The sequence below is a fragment of the Malania oleifera genome, chromosome 9 (genome assembly GCF_029873635.1).
Source record: "Malania oleifera isolate guangnan ecotype guangnan chromosome 9, ASM2987363v1, whole genome shotgun sequence".
Taxonomy (NCBI): Eukaryota; Viridiplantae; Streptophyta; class Magnoliopsida; order Santalales; family Ximeniaceae; genus Malania; species Malania oleifera.
In genome coordinates, this window is record NC_080425.1 from 89,475,794 (window position 1) to 89,491,731 (window position 15,938).

The 15,938-nt window shown below is 35.4% G+C and overlaps 2 long non-coding RNA genes across 2 annotated transcripts in view; both read left to right on the plus strand.

Moving 5' to 3' along the window:
- The window catches only part of LOC131164649 (uncharacterized), a 42,589-nt gene that overhangs the window by 16,059 nt on the left and 10,592 nt on the right, over window positions 1-15,938 (plus strand). The gene's annotated exons all lie outside the window — the stretch shown is intronic.
- Window positions 1,644-3,271, plus strand: LOC131164650 (uncharacterized). The gene is made up of 3 exons (XR_009139309.1): window positions 1,644-1,770; window positions 1,850-1,913; window positions 2,985-3,271. It is a non-coding gene; the product is annotated as an uncharacterized LOC131164650 (long non-coding RNA).

Genomic DNA, 15,938 nt, shown 5'->3' on the forward strand with positions numbered 1-15,938 from the left:
CAAATAGGGCATGGTGAAACAACCCTTGCATTTAGGAGGCTTGGGTTTGAAGCCCCTCCACACTTTCAATAAAGCGCTATTAAGGAAATGGTTATGGAGATTCATGGTTGGGTAAGATCACCTTTGGGGGGGAATCATTGCTGTGAAATATGGGCTTGATTATAACTGCTAGATCTCTCAGTCTTATAAAGGACCATATGGTGTAGGGGTGTAGAATTTCATTAGGAAATGCTGGAACGATTTCGCTTCTTGTATCAAGTTTAAGGTGGGGACATTGGAGAGGGGGGACAACATTTATTTTTGGCATGACTTGTGGTGCCATCATAAAGCTCTTAGTGTCCTATTTCAAGCCATCTTTAACTTGGCATGTGATAAAGATGCATGGGTCAGTCAACACCTTTTAACCTTATATCAGGGGCTCTTTTGAAATGTGGATGATTGGGAACTCAACCAGCTCATGGATTTCTATAGCTTTTTGATTTTTCTATAGCTATCAACCCCATAATAGCATCGATATCCTTATTTGGACCTTAGATGTGAAGGGGCCCTTCACTATTAGATCCTTCTACAGGAAGCTTTTCCATTTGGTGTCAAACGACTTTATTTTCCCTTGCACTCAAATTTGGAAGACTTCATCCACCACAAAAGTTGCCTTGTTTGCTTGGGAGGCAACCCATGGTAAGATTTTGACCATGGATAACTTGTAGAGAGGGGTCTGTTAGTTGTCAATAGATGTCCTATTTACATGATTGACCTAGAATCAATTGAGCACATCCTCCTTCACTATGCTTGGGCAAGGAATCTCTAGAATAAGGTGTCGACTCTGATCGGATAAAGTGTGGGTTATCTCTAATTCTATGGGAAGGGAACTTTGGGCCTAGAAAGGGATTCGAGCGACAAAGGCGAAGAGAATGGCTTTGCCCTCATTCCCTTGCAATTTTCTAGTGTCTTTGGAAAGATAGGAATAGGCGAGTGTTCAAAAATTCATCCTCAACAATCCAAATCAGCAGAATACACTGGTTTACTGTGGTCAATAACAGGCATGGTAGGACTATTATTTATGATTTTGATGTAATCTTTGATTTGTGCGACACCCTTTAGGGTGCTTGATTCTATGATGGCATTCCTTTGATGCCTCTTCAATATAGTTTCCTTTACTAATAAAACAAATTATATATTATGTATATTTTATATATTAAAATATTAAATAGGTTAATCGATTTAACCAAAACTCAATTCAGTTGGTTTTGGGTTTGGTTAATATGAAATTTCGGTCTGGTTCAGCTAACAGGATTCTTTAATAAATTTTTTTTCGATTAATCCAGTTAATTAACAAAATTAACCGTAGTAACTGAATGCTCACCCCTACTCAAACTTACAGAAGAAACTAAACACAATATATGTAGTAACCCGACCCCAAAAAAAAAAATAAATAAATAAATTTTTTTAGAAGATATTTTGAAAAGAGATATTTTGAGATATTTATATATAAATATCTTGGAGGAGATATTTATTTAGATTACTTAAGGGTTAAGTTAGGATTTATTCTATAAATTCTCTTATTCTCTTTCATTCTCTCATTCTCTCTCTTTCTCTCTCTCTCATTTTCTCTCTCTCTCATTTTCTCTCTCTCTCTCTCTAAGATCCTTCGCCGTTCGTCATCCGTTTCCAAAAAACGGAGGGTACTGCGTGGATCAGAAGAGAAAACTCTACACTTTTAGTGGATCGGATCGTCATTTCGGAGAGTTTCGGGTTTTCCCAAGAATCGAGGTAGGAATCTGATTCTAATTTTGATTGGATATTTGGATTGCAGTAGAAAACATAGTAAGGTTATGTTCTGTGGTTTTAGGTTTTCGGGATCTCGGGTTGTCGTTTTGGACCGTTTTCGTACGAAGTTTCATTTCGAATATAAGGTAAAGGGAATTTGATTACAACAGTTATTTTGGAAAACTAAACCGCTAAAAAGCTAGTTTATGTTATTATGTATGATTTAACTGCTTATTTGTGAAATTCTACCAAGTAGAAATGTTGGTTTGACGATTTTACGGTTTTTGGTAAAAACGAGGATTTCGACGTGTGATCTCCAAATTTTACAAATATTGTTTATTTTTGTTTATACTATAGTAGGAGAGGCTCGAATCCTTTATTTATTTAGTTAAACTATGTATAATGAATTTCTATCATTTAGCGGGTTTTTGTATTAAACTTGTGTGATATATGTTGAAATAGAAATGAATGTATTTTCTATACTACTGATATAGAATATGGGAATGAAATTCCAATTTGTTATACTGACAATGTGATAAACAGAGGCTGGTGATACACCGAGCCGCATCAGTAAACAAAGAGGGGTAAACCAGGTGGAAAGACGCCGGTTTGAACCTGCTGGAGTTATTTCTATACTATTGATATAGATTATGGGAAATAAAATCTTATCATATTTGTATAAATTGAATTTATGATACACGGAACCATAGCTTGAGAGTCCCGGAAGGGTTGAAAAATACTTTCTTTGCAGAGTTGAAATAAACTACTGTTATATGATACGGCACGATATCGTAGCTAGATGTACACGTGCAACCACACGTACTAAACGATGTGGGTACCAAGATGGTCGGCTAGTAGGGTGAAACCATTGGCTGATATTGGGCCAATGGGGGCAGTCGATCGTATGTAGGTACTCGGCAGTGTCTGCACGAACAGGGCATTGGACGAGTACTAGTGCACAACCCGAGCCACGGGTAAAACTGGTTATAGGGATATTTTGCTGTTGGTCATCTGATAAATCATTAAATGGTCGAAAGACAAATGTGGGAATTTTGTAATATGAATGATGATATACCTGATGCATTACTGTATTGAAAATATTTGATTTATATTCCAGATGTTGAATGAAAATATGCATGTATGCAGTCACACACTGTTGTAACTCCTTCTTCCTTACTGAGAGGTGTCTCACCCTATCTTACAACCTTTGTTTTCAGGTCCGTCCGTGCGTCGGTCCCTGTAGATAAAGGGACTAGGGTGGTTATTTTGGTTAGCTTACGTAAGCATCTAAATTTTGTATTAAACTTGATGAAAGTCCTTTTTGGAGGGTTGTAATATGACGATTACTCTAAGTCCAAATGTATGTAAATTATGGACGTATTAGTGAACTCTGGTATAAGGCTAGTAGTAATCCCAATGGATGTTTATGTTTTTCCGCGACATTTACATCATGATTATGTATTATTTACACCCGTATGTCCCTGTTTAGGGCGGGTTGTTTCCATATCTTGAACAGGTATAGGTATTTGATGTATGTGAGTGACACCTGAGTCCGTGTAAAGGGCCGGGTCGTTACAATATAAGTAGGATAATACTTATTGATGCAACATGGGATGAAATGATGCATTGTGCATTGAGAATTTTTATGAAAAGCTTATTATTAATAATAAAAACTTAACTTTTAACCTAGGCGATGCCCCCCCACCCTTTTCTGTTTCACATGTTTTTTAAAAGGAAGAAAACAATTACTAAATCATGAATTCATCTAAAATAAATCAACATCACATTTGCCCCCTCTGGTCCCTAACAACACAATCAACTGACCTTTAGTTAGAGAATTTGTATTAGTGTAGTGTATCCAAATTCTTGTCTTTGCCTCCACGACATCACAAGATCAAGTCATTCTGCAAGCCAACTACTATTTGCCTAGGATATCTCTGTCTGAGTTTGGTAGGACAAAACCTTCACTTGTGTGATCATCCAACAAAATTCACCCTTCAAAACCTATTATGCAAGTCGTTTCAACAAAACCTTTTGTATTGATCATAACTTGATTTGAAATAATTTGGGGGAGGGCTCCTTATGAACTCATCTATGCCCTTGGTTGGACTAAGCATTTCTCCTTGAGTTGGCTTCAAACATATCTTAACTATACCAAAATCCAACAACCCTTGCGAAATCTTTTAAAAGTAGTACAATACTCCATTGAAAACTCTAGTCCTTGGTTCAGAAAACGCCATGGTGATCCTCGAGGACATAGCATTTTATGTGAAACCATTCCTCTAGAGCATAATTTTGAATGAGCCCAAGTGCCCAACTAAGTGGGTTCTTGATCTGTTCCACTAAGAATTTTTTACATCTTGTGAAATTGAGTTAATAGTCAATCCATCATGATGCAGCAAAGGGTTTCCCCGTCTCCCTTCTTCATTTTCCTTTTTTCTTTCCTTTCATTTTTTTACGTTTTTTTTCTTTTCATTCTCTCTTTCTTTTCTCTTTTCACACGTCTTTCTTTCCTTCTCTCTTTCTTTTTCCTTTTCACTCTTCTTTCTTTTTAGGGTTTATTCCTCTCTGTTTAGCTCACTCTCTTCTCCCCTCCAAACTCTCTCCTCCTCCTATTTATAAGCAAAAAGGCGAGGCTAGGGTTTCTCTTAAAAATAGAAGGACAAGAGTGTCCCTAGGGGCAAGGTTAATTACATCATTGCCCCTAGGGCTTAATAAGCATGTTCTTGGGCCCTTGGGGGCTTAATTGAGCTTCGTAAGGCTGCAAGGAGTCCCTTTGAAGCCTCAGAGGGGCCTAGAGAGGCTCAAAGAAGCCTATAGAGGCCCTGTGAACCAACTAGGCCTAATAAAGCTGCAAAGGACCTTACAAAATACTTAGAGGGACCCTGAGAGGCTCCCTAAAACCCTAAGGGGGGTCTTTTAAGATCCTCAAAACACTAATAATTATGTGGGAGATCTTTGAGAGGTCCCTAAGCTGCAAATAAGGCCTCTAGAGGGGCTTAGATCTCTCCTAAGCCCACTGACCCAAAGTAAGAAACCTCTGGGTCAAAATGGGCATTGACATTACCAAGTTTCTAGTTCGACATGAAACGACTAGAATCCCAAACATCAAAATGTATGAGGAGGAAAGGACTATCTGCCTGTTGTTGATTCGGGAAGCAAAGGGAACTGGATGATGTTTTGCCAACTGACAAGACTCACACTCAAGATTAGACATAAAACAGAAGGTAGGAACTAGCTGTTTTAATTTGTCTGAGGATGGATGACCAAGGTGACAATGGATTTAAAGAGGTGTAGCAGTTGCTGTGTAGGTGAGTGTCACGTCCTGTGCCAATTGTCTTCGTCGTTTTCAGATATTGAATAATCACAAAATCAGCAAAGAAGATTACAAAACAATTTAGTTCCTTCGTAAGCTTACTAACTGATATGAGATTGAAAGGGAACTTAGGAATGTAAAAAACAGAAGAAAGAGGGATGAAGGGAGTAGGATTTACTGTTCCTAGCCCCTTAACTGTATTTGTAGACCCATTAGTAACAGTAACTTGAGGTAGATTTTTAGGATATTGGAGGATAGAAAATAAGTTGGTTACATCTGTCATATGGTTAGTAGCAGTAAAGTCAATAATCCTAGGACTAGTGGGAGAGATACCGGAAGAGATACAAATTGTACTATTACTTCTATGAGCGAAAGATGCAATGTGATGAGATGCTTGTTGGGATGTTTGATACTGTAGGAACCTTGAATACTATTCCTTCGAGATAGTTATGGTACGTTGTTCAACTTAACAAATGCCTGATGATGGAAACACAGTTTTGGGATTTGAGGACACCATCCCCCCCCCCCCCCCCCGAACCAACACACACACAACCTCGATACAACAGCAAATCAGAAATACACAGCGAACGAAAGGCTCTTGGGATTCCAAAAGTGACTTCTAGACCAACTGAAACAACCACAAGTGAACTTCTAGACCAACCAAACCAAACACAAACGAGTCAACTGCTGATTCAACGACGAACGAGTTACCAACAATTGGACATAGCAGTGCCACAACCTACAAAATCAATGTATGAATGCTGCCACTGCTCCAAGAGACTTGGACACAGCCTCAAGAAACCAACACACAGCTCTACAGTACCAAACAACCTCTATACAGTAGAAAATCAGAAGTACACAGCAAACAACATCCTCCTGGAATTCATGGACACCATCCCAACACACAATGTTTGACTACCGGAGCAAACCTCAAGCACACAATGAACAAGAAAGATAAAAATGAATCAAGAATACAGCAATACCACTATCTCAGGCCTTAGTGAACTCTATAAACATTGAACAACAGATTCAGGCATTAACAAGCAATCATTCCCAGAATGCCACACATGAGCAACTAAAAAAGGTGATATCTTTGGACCAAAAAGATAACTAACAACTTGGTATTATGGTGTGAGGAAGGATTCAATACGTCAAGGAGGAAACAAGGGCAAAATGGCTGCTCAAAAGTGTCTAATGCACCGGCATGGGGGTTGGCACTACTGGATTTCAACTGGCATGCGGTGGCGTTTGGAGGCTCCTCTGGCTGTGAAATTTTGAGGGCTGGCAGATCAGCAGGTTCTGTGGCTTGCTATGTGGTTATTGCAAACTGTGAGGTTCTTGAGGTGTTGAAGAGTGTCAGTGTCCAGGATTTTTCTGGTGACTGGAGCTTTTTCCGGCAGCTGCTGAACCTGCTCCTAGACTATGGCGATGCTGGTGACCCTTCTACAGCAGCAGGTTGCTTGGTATTGTGGTGTTTAGGATTTGATGTAGCAGTGGTCATGCAATTAGGGTTTAAATCGGATCTTGCTTTGATACTATGTTGAATAATTGGGTATAATGGAAGACCTTATCACAATGATAGGTCTTTCCCTCTATTTATAATATATGTCAAAGTACATGCCATTGACCATAATGCCCTTACTAACTCTCACTTGTTAACATGACACTCACACGCTAAAAATGCTAAATGACTAAGATAACCATCAACAGACTAAGACCTTTTGAAGTTTTTTTTGACAGCTTGAGAATCAAAACAAGTCATGAAAATACTTGATTTTGCTATATGATGCCTGGACAAAATGGGGTGTCTGCAGGCCAGAAATCCATCTTAGGCACTGTCATCTGAAGGGGAATTGCTGCCATGACCTTCGGTTGGGGGCCTTGGGGCTGAACTTAAAATCAAAACATTGCAGCATCGATCGAGGAAGTGAGGCCATTCATCTTCAGGGTTTAGAAAGATCAGGGTCCCCATCAATGTACATCTTCTTTGGAACTCATACTCGATTAAAATTGCTCTTTCTGCTCCATGATAACTTCCAACAATATATTCTAGTTTTTCCAGGAGATCCTCATAGTTTCTGACCTCTTCTTTGACAATACGGTCTATACCTTCATCATTTCCATTTGCCATTCTATGCATCACAGTGATATAAGCATTATCATCATCACTGTTGCTGCCGCTTGTACCATTATCATCAGTTCCATTGCTCTCAGTTCCCTGATCTGCTTCTTCTTCACCGTGTCCGTCTTCCTCACTGCATCCTTCTTCCTCATTCGCCCCTAGTGAAATAACAACAAATTGATCACAATGTTCATGGAGCACTCAATGATATAAGTTAGAACATAAAAATACTTGAATTAGAACATGAAAAGTTTTAATATCCTCTTAATTGAATTTTGTGTCATGAAAAGTTCTATGTTATTAAGAACTTCATGGAAGCTGATAGAAGAAATTGAGGATGGTCAACATATATGAAGAACAAACGCTAAGAGCAATATTGAAAAAGAAAAATGGAAAAAAAACCTTGCCAAGAAAAATAACCTTTCTAGTTATTTTTATTATTAGCATTGACAGATTAGATTGTAAAAGTCATGCAAATTTGACTGCATTTTGCCTAGAATGCGGTTCTGCCGCCTTAGCACAGCAACGAAAAACAAAGATTCTTATTTTTCCAGCATATATAAATCCAAGTACTCTTACGTTGCTAGCCATTGGTTCCTATTAAAAAATTATATTTTTTTGCAGAACGTGGGAGATCAATCTCTTTTGGTTTATATATCTATGTAATCAATGTTTGAAATAAAACCTATAAGATAATATTCTGTGTGAATTCCAACACCAGTGTAATATTCACGTAATCATGTATTTCTTACGGTGAGTTTAGTAAGGTTTCTTTGCACCTAAAGATTCCTTCACTCAAATGCCGGGTAATGAAATGCACTGGTATTCTTTTGGGGATAAAGAGGAAGCCTAATTACTAGTTGTTAATTGCAGTAAAAGTAAAGTGCAAAAGCATGAATTCCTTTATATAAATATAAGGGCAGAAGCTCTAGGTGGTACATCCCATAATGTAGCCAGGCATTTTAGTCTTCCTAGTTTGGCTAGGCTGTTTGCTGTAGGAGTCTTGCTATTCATTATAAGAAATTTATCACAAGATTTTTTCATAAGTGATGCATTGACATGCATATTAAGATCGTTATGTTCATTTTTCCCAGCATGCTATAGTGCCAGAGTGTACACAAATACCTCCAGAGCACAGGCTGGGCTTTTCACTTCTAAAGAATTTGAATTCTAATTGAAGTTCCAATTTGCATGGATAGACATAGCCTGCTAGACATCATTTGCTATAATTTTTCATCATCTGAATAAGAAATTAAGACTTGCTATAATTTTCTTTGTACTATTATTTTGTAGCATACGTGTTTTGTGGTTGCAAAGATCTTATGTTAAAGGCAAGGCAACTCCTCACAACATCTAGATTTGCCATGCTGTTGAGGGTACAGCAAATAGAATTGGATTTGTATGTTTCTTAATAGTGATAATAATTTTTTAAAAATCATTTTTCTGTAATTTTAAAGATTTGCTACTATGTTTTGGTTGGTTGAGCTGAAATTCTAAATAAGAAGCATCGTCCTTTAGAATGAAGACAAAACAATCAAAATCAAAATGAAAAAGAAAAAGTTGGCTCAGTCAAATCCTAATCACCTTGTTTCCTCTTCTTGAATCAACAGTATAGTCAAACACTTCTTGGGACCCTGACAGATAATTCTCAAAATCTCTTCCCACCAGGGACTCCAGGTGCCAGTGGTGGAAAACCAAAACCAGTTCTTTTATTTCTGTTTTTTTTTTTAGTTCCAAGTTCCTGTACTATTAAGGGGGAACTGAATTGCTAACTTCCATTTCGAGTTTCACAGTATTCATTTCTACAAACTGGTGTCACCATCCTGCAACAAGATTCATCTTTGAACTTGTGATATGGAACTTGACTCCTCGCAACAATTTCCTGATCATAAATCTCTGCAATGAAGTTTATTAAAAAAAAAAAAAATCGCTGCAATAAACTTAATTTCAACATGACTATCCCCACCATGGTTTTAAATAAAGGCTGCGACCGTTACATAACACCATTACGTAAAGGTTTTTTGGGTTACTGATACCGTTACACACTGCGAAATCGGTGGGAAGAAAAATCACGGCCGTAGCGGCCGTTATGGACCGCGACTATTACGTAAAGGCTGCTACGGCCGTTACGTAACTGCTACAAGACTGTTACACCAAAATAATATTTTATTTTTTACATTTTCTTCTCACTTTTTCTCTCTTTCATATAGCATTCTCAATATACCAAGTGGCAAGAGGGGAAAAAGATTATAATGAGGATGACAATGATACAAAATTTACTATTTCTTTAAACACTCACAATAGATGCATTAATTAACAATTTCAAAATATTAACTTGTTAGGAATTTTTTTTTTTATAATATTTGTAATGTGATATTTATGTTCTTTATTTTTTAACTTCAACCTTCTTTCTTTTCTAGCTATTTTATATTTATATTATTCGTATGTCTTATGTGTCTAATAAATTAATGGAGTGTATAATGTATTTTGTTTTATTAATTCATTTAGCACACATAAGAATTTATCACAGATAAGAACAATGAGAAGTATAAATACGTGCACACACGTAATTTTCTATCAATGGTGGTTTAAAACAAATGTAAACTTGTTGCCCTTACCAAATAACTTAGTTACTCGAACTAAAGGGTCCAAAATACACTAAAACTCTTTTTAAGAATGACTAAAAGCTTAAAACATGCAAATACGCTAATATGCACAAGGTCGTGCGTGCTTCAAAAAAATTCACAGCCGTTACACTTGCTTCCCGTTATGTAACATCCACTATTCTCGCTTCTTGTTACACCCATTACCGTTACGTTACGCTACCCACTACCGCGATTTAAAACCATGATCCCCACATATCCTTAGGTTCTTAATCACCTGCCTATCCCTTGCATTCACTAGTGCAAAGGCAACAGCCAACTTCTCACTGTGTAAACCTATGCTTTCTCCTTCTCCTCCTCCCCAATATCTTGTAACACAAAACTAGTCTCAGCCACATATTCTTTACTCCTTTATTCTGAGCTTAATCTCATCCAGCTTCCCATGAATATTCTTCCAGCTGGGGTGGCTCTAACACCCATTAAAAAATGTATGGACCATGCCATTCACTTCAATGTAGCTTGTTTGATTACCACTTGATGGTGAACCACAAATGGAGAACTTTAGATGTTTATTGGTTTAGGATTTTTATTTTAGGTTGGCATATTTTTTTCGATTTATTTGGAAGTTTGGCTAATTTAGGTTTGTTTTGTGGATGTACCATCAAAGAGTGTTTTTAAAGGTATTTTGGAGGCCTGCGTTGAGGCATGTCTTGTAGCGTTTTGGCGCTAAAATGCACTGAGGCATAGTTTGAAGGGCGAAAGTCCCGTAATGTGTACACTTTCTAGGCTGGGTCGTATGCCTCAATTGAAAAAATGCGCTTTTTATGCCTCTAAGAGGAAGGCGTATGCATTTTGTGATAAATGATTAAATTGTTTTAATAATATAAAAAATTAAAGAAACTGCAAAATAGGGCAGAATGCCCTTTGTCTGAGCTTCTGTCAACGAAGCGCCATCTTCAACAACTACTCCATCACTTCAACAAAGAGCCACCATCATTCTTCTTTGGCGAGCTCCTCCAGCGAGACGACTGCACTGCCATCTCTCTCTAACTGTTTGTCTCTTTCCCCCTCTCACTCGCCTTCTCTCTGGCAGGACAATTGGGTTGCCTTTGAGTCTTCCTCACTCTTGTCTTGAGTTTCTCTCTTTCTCAGCTTAGTTTTGATGGAGGTAATTGACTAGAGAGTAAATTATGAGAGGGGCAAACCTTTTATTTTTATTGGGTGGGAAAGCAACCTGAAGAAGGGCACATGGCTGTAAAGGACCATGTGGCAACGAAGACCAGCTTGGTTAATGAGGGCAACATGTAGAAGATAATGTGGCAACAACGATAGCTTGTTTTGATTTTTTTTTTTCTAAACTATTTTTTAAAATTAAAATTTAGACAACCAAATTTACAGTTTAAATAAAAAATCAATGTCTCAAAAGGCTTACGCCTCGTTTCATCAAGGGTAAAATGCCTTGCCTTACGCCTTTGCCTTTTAAAACACCCCATCAAAAGATACTAAAAAATCATAATGTCCATGTTAAAGTTTGATATACATACATCACTAGCTTCTCTATTATGTGGGTATGAAGAAACCGTAGCAGCCCTCACCGCCAATTTATCTTATAGATGATGACTTCTTGACACCAACAACACGCTGATCATGCCCTCCAACAACATGCTAATGGTGGCTCTCTCTCAGCTGGAAGCTCACGCTAGGGTTTTGAAGCACTATCGATCTTTTTGTGTTGTTTGAAGCTATATGCTAGGGTTCGAAGTTCCATTTTCATCTAAACAATCTATCTTCCCGCGAAGTTTTATAGACGAAGAATGAGGAGGAAGAGGCTTTCGCGATGCTCTCTTCTCGAGCAAGCATGGCAAGCCTTATCGATCACTTTCATCCTAAATCTTTTGTCTTGAAATCTCTTTATCTTGATGCCCTAGCCCTGAAATGGAATTAAAGTGTCATCTTATTACAACAACTAAACCCAATTTCTATTCAACTTACCAAAACTTCCTTTCGACTTTCGACAATCTTCCTCTCCAAACTCTTGTCTCTCCCTATGGCAAGCCATCTTTGGCCATCAGGGCTCGTTTCTTTCTCTAGAAATAGAGTACAAACTATCAACTCTCTCATTAACCATCATTAGACTATCAATAGGTTCTCTTCTTATAGGAACCTTCTTGGACCTTCAAAGGTTGCTCGAACCTTCTTGGGCCTTTAGAAACTGCACCAATGGCTGGACCTTCAGTGACTTTATCGATTCTCTCTACATATGGCAACCTTCCTGAACATTCATAGATTGCTCAAGCCCTTCTTGAGCGTTCAAATAATGTTCAAAGCTCGAGATATCTTTTTAGCCTTCGATTATGGCCAACCTAGTTATTGAAGGCGAGAGAGTTGCTTGGTTATGCTGAAGCGATTGGTCCAAATTGAAGGAAAAACCTTCGATCTGTGTTTAGACAAGGTTGGCGAGATCTTGTCTTTTCTTATTGTCAAGAATGATGCCTCCCAGAATAGGAAGGTTAGGTTTTCTAAAGAAGTGGTGATATAGTTTGTTAATGGTTTATCCATTGTCTTAAATTTCCACAAAATTGTTGAACTTTTCGTTTTCCGTCACCCTCGAAATTTTTGTACTTTTTGGAGCTTTAATATTTGAGTCAAAATCAAAATTTAAGACCTTGGGTTTGTCTTCTTTCGGTTGGATGCAATGGGGATTTTGTACTTGTCGATTGGGATTCACAAAGTAATGGATGTTGACAGGGGTGGCCCTGTCTTTAGGCAATTGAGGCGCCCGCCTAGGGCCCCCAAATTTTTGGGGCCCCTCAATTTTTTCTTAATATAATAATATAGTGTTTGGGCCCCAAAAATTTTTTAAATTAAATAATATTAATATTATCTATTATGCTTTATTCCCATAATTGACTTCCCAACTAACAAATAAATGAAATTATATTTTAAAATATAAAATAAATACAATTTAATTTTTTTTTTCAAGTCTTGTACTACCCAACTAACAACTTTATTGTATTTTAGATTATCTATTACTCCCATCTCTCTCTCGTAGTCTCTCTAAAATTTTTTTTTCATCTCTCACACTCTCACTCTCATCTCTTGGTCTCTCTATGATTTTTGCTCCGACTATTGTATTCATCATCTTTGGGCCTCCGATTCTCTGTAATTTTCATCAACTCAAATTTTGATTTCAATGTTTGTATATTATTTTTCTATTATTTTCACTCAATTTTTTTTTTTTCTATTTTTTCTTAGATTTTGGAAGCTTTGAGGTTAGAGCGTTGTATCCGGCAAGAATCCGATATTTCTAAAGTCTTGCTCACCAATCGATTTGCAATAATAATAATAATCAGGTTATATTGTGTCAATCTACTATTTCTATAGATTTATTAAATTTTTTATTTGTTTACATAATTTGTCAATTTATAGTTAGTGTTAATTTTGAAATTTAATTATGTCAACGAGAATATATGAATCCGGATATGAAAAACGAAGAGAGAAAAAAGAAGAAGAAGAATTAGTATCATCTCAAAAGGGAGCTCTTGATAAATTTATTTTTAATTTTAAGCAAAATATAAATGAGCAAGATGAAAATCCTCCAAGAAACGAGCAATCAATTCCAGAGATGGAATTAGAATCTAATATAATACTAATAATAATAATAATAATAATAATAATAATAGTGATAAAGATAACATTGATATACAAGAAATGTTCACTAATGATATTTCTTTTGAAAGACATTTTAACAATATAGAAGAAAAAAATAAATAATGATGATAATATTTATGATCCAAAATATTGGGAAAATATAGATACCAAATTACGAAATTTATTAGTTGAAAAAGGTTCTATTAGGGATAATGATTTAATTTTTCCAAAAGATGAAAATTCAAGACATTTTTCAAATATATATTATATTCGAAAATTATCAAATGGAGAGAAACATGATAGAAAATGGCTTATATATTCTAAAGATTTAGATAGGGTGTTTTGTTTTTGTTGTAAGTTATTTGGTCAAAAATTAAATAACCAACAACTAGCTAATGAAGGGTGTAAAGATTGGAAAAATTTTAGTACTAAGCTTAAAAGTCACGAAATTAGTGAAGAACATATTTTCAATATGAGTAAATGGGCTGATTTAGAGTTAAGATTGTTAAAAAATACAACAATTGATAAAAATATAGAAGAACAAATTAACAAAGAAAAAAAACACTGGAAAAAAGTATTATTGAGAATTATTTCTGTTGTGAAAACTCTTACTAAAAATAATTTGGCATTTCGTGGGAAAAATGAATGAATTTATCAAGAGAATAATGGAATTTTTTTAAGTTTAATTGAAATGATAGCAGAATTTGATCAAATAATGAAAGAACATATTCGATGTTTTCAACATGGTGAAATTCATAATCGTTATTTTGGTCATAATATGCAAAATGAATTGATAAATTTATTAACTCTTAATATTAAAAAGAAAATTATGAAGCAAATCAATGAAACAAAATATTATTCAATCATACTTGATTGCACTCCGGATGTAAGTCATCAAGAACAAATGTCTTTAATAATACGATATTTGAATCTTTCTACAAGTCCAATTAAAATAGAAGAACATTTTATAGAATTTCTAAAAGTAGATGATACGTCAGGAGAAGGACTCTTTAATGAATTAATAAATGTCATACAAAAATTTGAACTTGGTATTGAGAATATAAGAGGGTAAGGATATGATAATGGATCTAATATGAAAGGAAAACAACAAGGTGTACAAAAGAGACTATTAGATATAAATCCTAGAGCATTTTATACTTCGTGTGGTTGTCATAGTCTTAATCTAGTACTTTGTGATATGGCTAATTGTTGTTCTAAAGCTATAACTTTTTTTGGAGTAGTACAACGAATATATACATTATTTTCTTCTTCTACGAAATGATGGAAAATTTTAACCGAATATGTACCAAATTTAACTGTAAAATCATTTTCACAAACACGTTGGGAAAGTCGAATAGAGAGTGTTAAGGCAATAAGGTTTCAAGCTTCTCAAATTAGAGATGCTTTATTTCAATTAGAAAAAACTAGTGATGATCAAAAAACAAAGAGTGAATCTTATTGTATAGCAACTTATGAAATGGAAAATTTTGAATTCTTACTAGGAATGATTATTTGGTATGACATACTATTTGCTGTTAATTGTGTTAGTAAAAATTTACAATCAAAAAATATGTGTATTGATGTTGCCATTAATCAATTAAAAGGTCTTATTGTTTTTCTAAAAAATTATAGGGAGAATGGGTTTATACCTTCTATGATTTCACCAAAAGAGATTGCACTTGAAATGAATATTGAACCTATATTTCGTAAAAAACGTGTAATTAATAGGAAAAAACAATTTGATGAGAATGCTAATGATGATACAACACACTCAGCTGAAGAATCTTTTAGGATTAATTTTTTCTTATACATAATAGATCAAGCTATTATTTCATTTGAGAGTAGATTTGAACAATTTCAAACATATGAGAATATTTTTGGTTTTTTATATGATTTAAAAATATTAAAATCATTAGATGAGAATAATTTGAAGCAAAAATGTTTGACACTTGAGAATATTTTAAAATGTGGAACACATTCACATATTAATGGTTTTGATTTATTTTCAGAATTGAGAATTTTAAAAGAAAGTTTGGAAGAAACAAGTACACCAATTGAAACATTGAACTTTATAAAAAATGTGATTGTTTTCTAGATTCATTTATTGCTTGTAGAATTTTATTAACGATACATGTGACAGTAGCTTCTGCAGAAAGAGGTTTTTCAAAAGTTAAACTTATAAAAAATTATTTGCGATCAACTATGTCTCAAGAAAGATTAAATGGATTGGCTATGTTATCAATAAAAAAAGAAATACTTGAAAATCTTGAATATAAAACTTTAATTAGTGATTTTGCATCTAAAAAAGTTAGAAAAATTAATTTTAAATAAAAATAAAAATTAAACAAAATATTAAGGGTTCTTGATTAAATCATTCGCCTAGAGCTCCATATTGTGAAGAGCCGGCCCTGAATGTTGATTAGGCGGATGAAGGTGGAAAAGTATTTGGAGTTGGGGCTGGAGTGGAAAGGAAAGAGAT